Source organism: Pleurodeles waltl, chromosome 2_1 (genome assembly GCF_031143425.1).
Source record: "Pleurodeles waltl isolate 20211129_DDA chromosome 2_1, aPleWal1.hap1.20221129, whole genome shotgun sequence".
Taxonomy (NCBI): domain Eukaryota; kingdom Metazoa; phylum Chordata; class Amphibia; order Caudata; family Salamandridae; genus Pleurodeles; species Pleurodeles waltl.
In genome coordinates, this window is record NC_090438.1 from 300,002,878 (window position 1) to 300,012,138 (window position 9,261).

Consider the following 9,261-nt stretch of genomic DNA (forward strand, 5'->3'; position numbering starts at 1 on the left):
AGTTATTCTCCACTTGTGCCTGAGTCAACAAATATGATTGTTCTGCACTTGCACAGTAACAATCTCATAGATGGTTAACTCTGCCTTTACTCACATAGAGCTATGGGCAGGAAGTGCTGATTCTCCATACTCCCAATGGAACAGTGCACCGTGAGCCTCCCATAGCTAATCCCATCAATAAAGTTAGCTTGATAAAATAGTTGACATATTAACTGACAGAATAATATAATATTGACAGGTACATATTGCATGGCAAGAGAAGGGTATCTGGGCAATGTGCTCAACAGTCCAATGTGAAATCACACGATTGGTGCCCTGTAGCCGGGTCTTGTCTACCACCTACCTCTCATGATGCTCCTCTGGTTCTCACTGACTGACAACCTTCTGTCCCAGCATTTTTTTTACTTGAGCTCAGTGGTGTGTTCTTGAAACTTTTATATTTACTTTTTATTGTCTCATCCTCACTGTACTTGAGGGATCATTAAGTCTATATTTGCAACATAGGTCCAGGTGACATACCCAGCACTGAAAAGAGGATGCTGTGTGGCAAGTTTGCCGAGATACTGCAGGTCAGGAAGTCGAGGCTACTGAGGAAGAGAAGGGTTCTGAAAGTCTCCAAGCCAAGCAGAGGGGCTAACTCACTTGGGGTGAGAGAATGGACTACAAGGGTAAATTTGAGACTGTTAGAGTCTGATGAAAGAGTGGACATCAAAAGGTAGGAACAGGTGACGCAGAAGGGAGACTTGTGGAGCTGGCACAAGAGGGTGGTGGGAATGGCACGATTTTGTGGTCAGAGAGTGGAGGGGAGAGGAAGAAAGCACATGGTTGGAGCTTGGTGCTGAAAAGGATATGGAGCCTCTGATTACGAGTGTGGAAGAACAGACATCTTGGAGCATGTAGTTGAGAAGGCTGGTAGGAGAGAAGGGAAGGGTTATTCCGTGGCGGGAGAGTGAGATCATGGATGCTGTCTATAAAGGAAGGTTGGCTCAAGGTGACTGGCTAAAATCAGATTCTATTTACAGTGAGCTATGGTAGAAGATGATTCCTTGTGCTTTATCATCTACTCCCCTGCTACTCATCTTGTTTCTCTTGAGGGTTCTGTGATGATTGGTGGCTTGGGATGAGTGTCCCGCCTCATGCTTAGCAATTGCCTTCCGGCCATGCTTGTTTGCCAATATCATAGATTCATCTCGACTTGCTATTGAGAAATTGAAAACACACATATTATGTTTCTTAATTACGAAGTTCAGTTTGTGCATGTTGCTAAAGTACTGTAGACCAGAACTAACTTTCACTGCTGTTCTGCATTGAATTATGAAAGCAAATATCGGCGGGCACTCTGCAAGCTTTCACTGTGGATGGGCATAAGAAAGGCAAACACCGACAACATCTGCATGCATACAAAAAGCAGCAGACATGTATAGCAAACTATGATTTTAGCGCTGATTAAACACATTTCAGTATGATTCATAACATGTACGCACTAGGTCGAATGCTGTTGTACTAATTTGAAATATTTAGACATTCAGACAGCACACTCATTCTTCTACCACGTGTGTGATAGTTTCTGTTCTTGCCATGCCATGCAGTTCCATAATATGTACGTTTATGTTATGGACAACAATAGTGCATAAACATTGTTGTGCCCACAATTACCTGAATTCAGAGACATTTTTACACTTGTAGGTTCTTAACTGCAAGTAAAATGTGACATTTCAGCTTCTAAATTGGAACTCCTGATGCAGGAGCTGAAAGACAGATGTATAATTTTTTTGAATAGCGATTACCTAATTGCGATTTTCTGTGAATCGCAATTAGGTAATAGCTATCTGAATATATGAAACTCCATGAGTTTCATTTAGCGTTTCCCAATGGCTCGCAAATCGCTAAAATCACAGGGATGTGGCCTTCTGGGTTCAGCAGACCACCATGTCTGTGATTGCTTTTTAAAAAAACAATCTTTTTTTTTTCAAATGAAGGCCGTTTTCCTTTAAGGAAAACTGGAAGTGTTCAAAAAACAAAAATGAAAAGATTTCCTTCATTTGTAGGTAGTGGTCCGTGGGACCATTGCCTGCTGTTAAAAATCGTTTTTGCATGCATTCACAAAGGGGAAGGGGTCTCCTGGGGGCCCCTTCACATTTGCGAATGGGTTACCACCTACATAAAGTAGGTGGTAAAATACAAATGTTTTGCGACTGCATTTTGGTCACTAAACATTCCTACATACTGCTGCAATTTGGTATGGGGAAGGGACACCCTTGACACGCCCCTTCCTAATACTGAATTGGTATGTAGTCGCAGTTCCACATTGTTACATGTCACTGTATTGCAAATTGGAATTCATACATACCAAAATGCATTATTTGCGGTTGCAAATGGTCCGAATGGGCTCTTTGAGACCACAAAAGTACATGATACACCTGTACCTAAGTATTACCAGGCAGAATATCTAGACCAAATTGCACTTATTCACATTGTCTGTTTAGTAGACAGACTGTTTTGTTCAAGTGAGTGTTGAAAATGAGGACAAAGACGAGGAAACAGGCAGGGGATGGAAGTGGCTAGGCAGAAGTTGAGAGTTGTCCCACAAAATTGTACATTGTGGGTATTCATCACACTTTTGCCGATAGTTTCTTGAGCAAAACACAAAGACATTTAGAACTGCAAAAATTAGTTTTAGATTGCATTTTGTCTGAGATACATTCACTCTGTGTTTCATGTCGGTGTAGGTAAAGACATGTTTGAGGCATGTGTGGCTGTAGATACCCATGCTTGGCCTTCTCCTGCCATCTAGTGTTGAATCTAGATCTATGCAGGTTGTTTTTCTTCAAAGAAGTCTTTCGAGTCACGAGGTAGAGTGACTCCTCATCTTGGTGATAATGACCATGGGCATTGACTCTGTTGTTAGGTTGTTTTGTTTCTGCCATCTGGTTTGGACAAGTGTGCCTGCACTCTGGTTCAACACTGCCATGGTCTCCTTTGCCTCCTTTCGGTTCGTGCAACACTATTCTCCTCATCAGTATTGTTTCGATCATGTTTTCCGTTCTCTGTATCAGATTATTTCTCGATCGCTCATCAAGTCTAGCCGCTTCGATCTCGGTCCCTACAAGGCCTCGCCATTTGGGGCCTTTCTTTGGTCTCCATCACCTTCTTAAGAAAATGCTTCACTGGTGATAGAACGAACGTCCTTCTGTTACCTGCCTGATCTGCCATGCAAAATATCCCCGACCGATCAACACCTGGTCTGTAATCTGTGTTTGTCACCGGAGCATAGTGAAATAGATTGAGACACCTGCTGCTTCTTCTGCTCAAAGAAAACGCTTAGAGGCCGTCAAGCACATCACCTTAAAATGTTGCGGCGAAGCATCAAGGATACTTCAGACATCTTGGTCATGAAGACATCGAAGGAGATGAAGAACACCCTCAGCTGCAGAGGAATAGGTGCGATCGATCAAGGGCAGTTCTGGCTGTGATCTAGAGGTCAACTTGGAGATTGAGGAAGTTACACTGGTTTAACAGTTCATTAGTACGGCACCCCTGTCCCTCAACAACGTGTTGATCCCTCCAAAAGACATTTTAGCACCCCTGGAACAACATACAGAAGCCCTTGGTCCACCACCACCTTTGGATCATGGTGGGCACTGAGCAACTGGTTTGGATGCTACGCCCTCCGGCTCGGTGCCAAAACACCAGCCAAAGCCTTTGGCATCAAGCAATTTCGTTTCATAATGCCTCCCGACGCCTACACCACCCAAAGTCACGAGCCAAACATCACCATCCACGTCTGCCGCTTCAACGTCGAGCTGAGCTTCGGTGGCAAAACCAAAACCTGTGTCAGACCAGAAAGCTTCAAAGCCAATTTCCAAAAGCAAGCCAGTATATCTCATACTTCGTAGACTCCAAGAGCAACTGGATGCCAAGCAAAAGCACATCCACATACAGCCTCACACCGGATGGATACTTGCCAGATCTTCGGCTCCAATTCCTCTAACCCCCAACCAAAAGACAGCTGTCTTTGAACTGAACTTAGAGGTACCACCAAAACACTGAAAAACTTCAGACAAGTCCACCAGCCCTTTGCCCCCTCTGCCACCCTCACCACCTCTACCTCCTCCACCACCTCCACCACCAACTTCACGCTCTCCTCCACAGTCTATAGAAGACACACTAGATATTTGACATCAAGGGTCTCCACTATATGATACATTTGGGCAGGGGGAGCAAGACAGTTTTGGGACACCACCACATGTCGACCTCTGGGGTGCTTATGATATCGACCCTCCTGGGGACACAGACCTGGATGTATATCCCGCCTCTCCCTCCCCTCCTGATGACTCAACATCATATCAGGAACTTATAGGTAGAGCTAATATGTGTCATCATGTACAACTCCATAAGGAATGTTTAGAAGAGGACTTTCACTTTGAAACACTTTCCACTACTCATATGGCCACACAGTAACTTCCTATGCGAAGGGGCCTGTTAAAACAGACAGAGGACATCTTTAAAGGCCATGTTAGGGTTAGGGTTGTAACGCCTAGGGTAGACAAAGTATAAGCCCTCCCCATCTGATCCCATTAACATCAGGGACCGATTACCACCAGACTTGCTTGTCATTACCACTACTCACAAGCGTGCCAACTCGCAAGCTAGTGGAGATGCCCTGTCGCCTGACAAAGCAAGTGTATTGATGCGGCATGGAAGAGGGTTGCGGCAAAATCCGCCACTCGTTGGCGTTTTGCCAATTCAATGGGACTATTTGCTCATTACGATCGGGCCCATTGGGATGAAATGGAGGATCTGCTCCAGTATCTGCCATAGAAATACAAAAAACGAGGACAAGAACTTGTTGCTGAAGGCAAGCTTATATCAAATACCTCAATACGCTGTGCCTTAGACACTTCTGACGTGCAGGTAAGGCTACCATCAGCAGCATCTTGCTCAGGTCCAATGCATGGCTGCTGATTTCTGGTTTCAAATCAGAGGTACAACAAAATGTCCTCAATATGTCTTTTAATAAGGAACAACCGTTCACTCCCCAAGTAGACCAAACACTAGAAAACATTGCAAAAGACACAGCAAAAGCAATGTCTCCATCTCCTACCATTGTAATCAGGGTCAACAAACGTCCCCAAAATGTTACTTCTGAAGCTGCTACAGGGAAAACAATGCCAAAGTCGGAGATAATGGTGCTTCCCCACACGAAACAACACTTCCACCAATAAATCACTTCCCTAATATCCAAAAAGGATGGGTCGTTACGGACAGTTCTGTACCTCAGGCCCCTAAACAAGTACACCCTATCAGAGCACTTGATCCGACTTCTTCAACAAGGCAACTTTATGGCTAAACTTGACCTAAAGACCCCTATTTTCCCATACGCATACACCCATCACATCGCAAATATCTCAGTTTTGAGATGGGTGGCAAACATTATCAGTTCAAAGTCCTTCCTTTCAGGGTGACTACTGCACCTCCGGTATTCACTAACTGCCTAGCGGTGGTAGCAGCCTATCTACACAGACAAAAAGTTAACGTATTACAATATCAGGATGATTGGCTTACCAAAGCCAACACTCCTCACCAGTGTTAACAACACACTCAGGTTACGATAGATCTGCTCTATCACTTAAAGTTCATTATCAATATCTCAAAATCTCACCTTTAACATCTGCAGGTTCAACTGTATCGAGGCGCTATTCTAAACACACAAATATGATTAGCCTATCCTAGTCCTGCAAGAATCCACAGTTTCCAAGTGTTGTTACCCCAATTTCTGGCAAGTCAACAACTAACAGTGAGGACAGTCGTGTGACTCCTAAGTATGATGGCCTCCTACATTGCCATAGTACCCCATGCACAACTACATATGCGTCCATCACAGGAATGCCTAGCTCAACAGTGGTCTTAGTCACAGGGTCAGTTAGGAAATCTGGTGTTGATAGACCACCACACCCATCACTCTCTACAGTGGTGGAACACCAACAACCTATTACAAGGGCAGCCTTTCCTCGACCCTCTTTTCCACATCACTGTCAGAAAGAAATCATAGGGTGGTGTGCACACTTGCTGGATCTCAAAATACAGAGGCCCTCATTCTGACCTTGGCGGTCTTTTCGCAAGACCGCCGAGTTACCGCCGCGGTGAAGACCGCCGACCGCGGCGGTATGCCGCTGTGCGCATTCTGACCGCTGGGAGCGTCCCGCCGGGAAACCGCCAGCAGCCACACTGGCGGTCGGCGGGAAAGTGGAGACTGGTCAACCTCCACCGCCACGCCAGCAGAACACCGCCCACAGAATTACGACCCACATTTCTGTGTGGCGGTCTTCTGTTGGCGGTCTTCTGTTGGCGGTCACCTCCCCATGGCTCCCGTCGCCTCCCGGAGGACCAACGCACAAGGTAAGTTGATCGTCCGTGAGGGGAGGGGGTGGGGGGGTGTTGTGTGATGTGGGCGTGCATGGGGGTGTGCGTGTGAGTGTGTAGAGGGGGTGTGTGAGTGCGTGTATGCGGGCGGGGGGTGCTGCTGTGTCTATGGGTAATGTGTGCTGTTCGGCAGGTGCGCGTGTCTGCATGTATGTGTGCGGGTATGTGTCCCCGTTGTGTATGTGTGTGTAGGGGGTGTGTATATGTGCATGTTGGGGGTGTGTGCATGTCGGGGTGCATGTATGTGCATGTCGGGGTGGGGGTGGGGAGGGGGTTCGTACCACCTCTGGGGGGTGGCAGGGGGGTGGAGGGTGTGGGGGGAGGACTTGGGTGGGTAGTGGGGGGTGGGGGAGACCCCTATCAGTGCCAGGGAAGGAATTCCCTGGCCCCGATAGTGCTTACCGCCATGGTTCGCACGGCGGTTCCCGCCCGCAAGAAACCGCGGCGGTAGGCAGGGTCATAATACCCTTGGCGGTCTTGGGACGACCGCCGGGCCGGAGTGCGCAAACTCCAGCCCGGCAGTCATGACCGCCGTGGCGGTCGGAGTGGAGAAGTGGCGGTCGGTCGCGGCGGGGACCGCCGCGGTCAGAATGCCATTTTTTATACCGCCGGTCTGTTCGCGGTCCGACCGCCGTCTCTCCGCCGACCGCCAGGGTCAGAATGAGGGCCAGAGTCTCTGGGACACCAAACACTAGGGTCAATACATCAGCTAACTAGAGCTTCAAGCGGTTCACCTAGCATTTAAAGCATTCCGACCTCACCTGGTTGGTGAGGTTCTCCTAGTCCGGACGGACAATATCACAGCCATTTATTATCTACAGAAACGGGGGGAACCGTTCTCCACAGTACTTCACCTATCTCAGACAATTTGGAGATGGGCTGTACATCACAGCATTCCCCTGCTAGTGGAATACTTTCCGGTAACAAACAGAGATTTTGCAGACCTACTCAGTGGGATGCAGCAACTGGTCCATGAGTGAGAACTCGACCCCTAAGTTCTCCTTTTATACTTTAACAGATGGGTGTTCCCTCAAATAGATCTCCTTGAAACCCCCAGACAACTCCAAATGCCCAAACTTTGCATCCAGTTTCCCACACCCACTATTCAAGGGCAACACACTATATATGAGTTGGTCAGGGATATTTGCCTACGCATTTCTCCTTGCCCTTTCTTTTTTCTGGTACAGAAGCTCAGGCAAACATCTTTCACACTTATAATAGCTGCTCTCACATGGGCCCTCAACCCTGGTTCACAACATTACTTGGCCTGTTTGTAATCCCCCACAAGAAGCTACCCAACAGGCTGGACCTTCTCACTCCGAACCATGGAGAAATCAGGCAGCTAGAACCCAAGGCTCTCAACCTGGCAGTCTGGCTCCTGAGATCCTAGAAATCAGTGACTTGAATCTACCACCTGAATGTATTGCCATTCTTAAGGAAGCCCATAGGCTTACCACTTCAGTATGCTAACTGGAGGAGGTTTGTTTGTTATTGCTTTCAAAACAAATTGATAATTTAAATGCCCCTCTACAGAACATTGCCTGTTACTTGCTTCATTTACAAGACTCTGGGCTAGCATTCACCCCATAAGGTTACATCTCACTGCACTAGCTGCCTGTCTACAAAATAAGCAGCACATGTCTCTATTCAACATACCAGTCATTAAATCATTCATGGAGGACTTAAGAGAGTAATTCCATCATGGGTTCTACTTTCACCTTCATGGAATATTAACATTGTTCTTACACAACTCATGGGCCCTCCATTCAAGCCCCTGCATACCTGCCCCCTTCAATTTCTCTCTTGGAAGGTTTTAAATGTTTTTTAATTGCTATTACCTCACTTAGACGTGCTAGTGAACTCCAGGCATTAACCTTGGAAAAACCTTTCTTCCAACTCCACGGAGACAGGGTGGTCCTCTGCACCAACCCTTTGTTGCTCCCAAAAATTGTCTCTGATTTTCACTTTAGTGAATCAACTGAGTTTCGTTTTTTTCCTTCAACCAGGATCAGTTGCGGAGAGGGCTCTTCGCACATTAGATGTCAAAAGAGCCCTTATGTTCTTCATTGATAGAACTAAAACTCTTAGAAGCACCTCATAAGGGAAAGCCTATATCCGAATCAGGTATTGCTAGATGGATAGCTAAGTGCATTCAAACATGTATACGCTCAAGCCGAAAGAACTCTACCCACATCTCCAGAGGATATTCTACTCGGAAGAAAGGGGCATCCATGGTTTTCCTAGGAAACATTCCAATAGCTGACATATCCAAAGCAGCTACATAGTCCACACTACACACTTTCACTAAACACTTTTGTGTGGATGTTCTAGCACGCCAACAAGCTAATGTAGGCCAGGCAGTGCTACGTAAACTTTTCTAAACAACTGCAACACCCACAGGTTAGCCACCGCTTCTGAGGAGGACTGTTCTAAACTCTATGCAAAGTATGTGTATATACAGCAACACATGCCTCGAACGGAATATGTTACTTACCCTGTAAACATCTGTTCATGGCATGTAGGCCTGTAGATTCACATGCACCCACCTTCCTCCCCAGCAGTCTGTGTCTGTTGCAGTTTACTCTGCATAAACATGGATATCTCTTTACTTACACTTTAGACTCCATTCTCACCCACCTGTGGGAAAAAACTCCAACAATTGAGTCAATGTCCATGCGTATTATCACCAAGAGGAGGAGTCACTGCACCTCGGGACTTGAAAGACTTCTTTGAAGAAAAACAACTTGCACACATCAGGACCAAACTCTAGATGGCAAAGCGTATGAATCTACAGCACTACGTGCAACAAATAGATGCCTACAGAGTAAATACATTCCT

General features: G+C 46.4%; 1 protein-coding gene across 7 annotated transcripts in view; it reads left to right on the forward strand.

Annotated features, from left to right (window-relative positions):
• The window catches only part of MBNL3 (muscleblind like splicing regulator 3), a 525,152-nt gene that overhangs the window by 166,967 nt on the left and 348,924 nt on the right, over positions 1-9,261 (forward strand). The window lies entirely within an intron of this gene.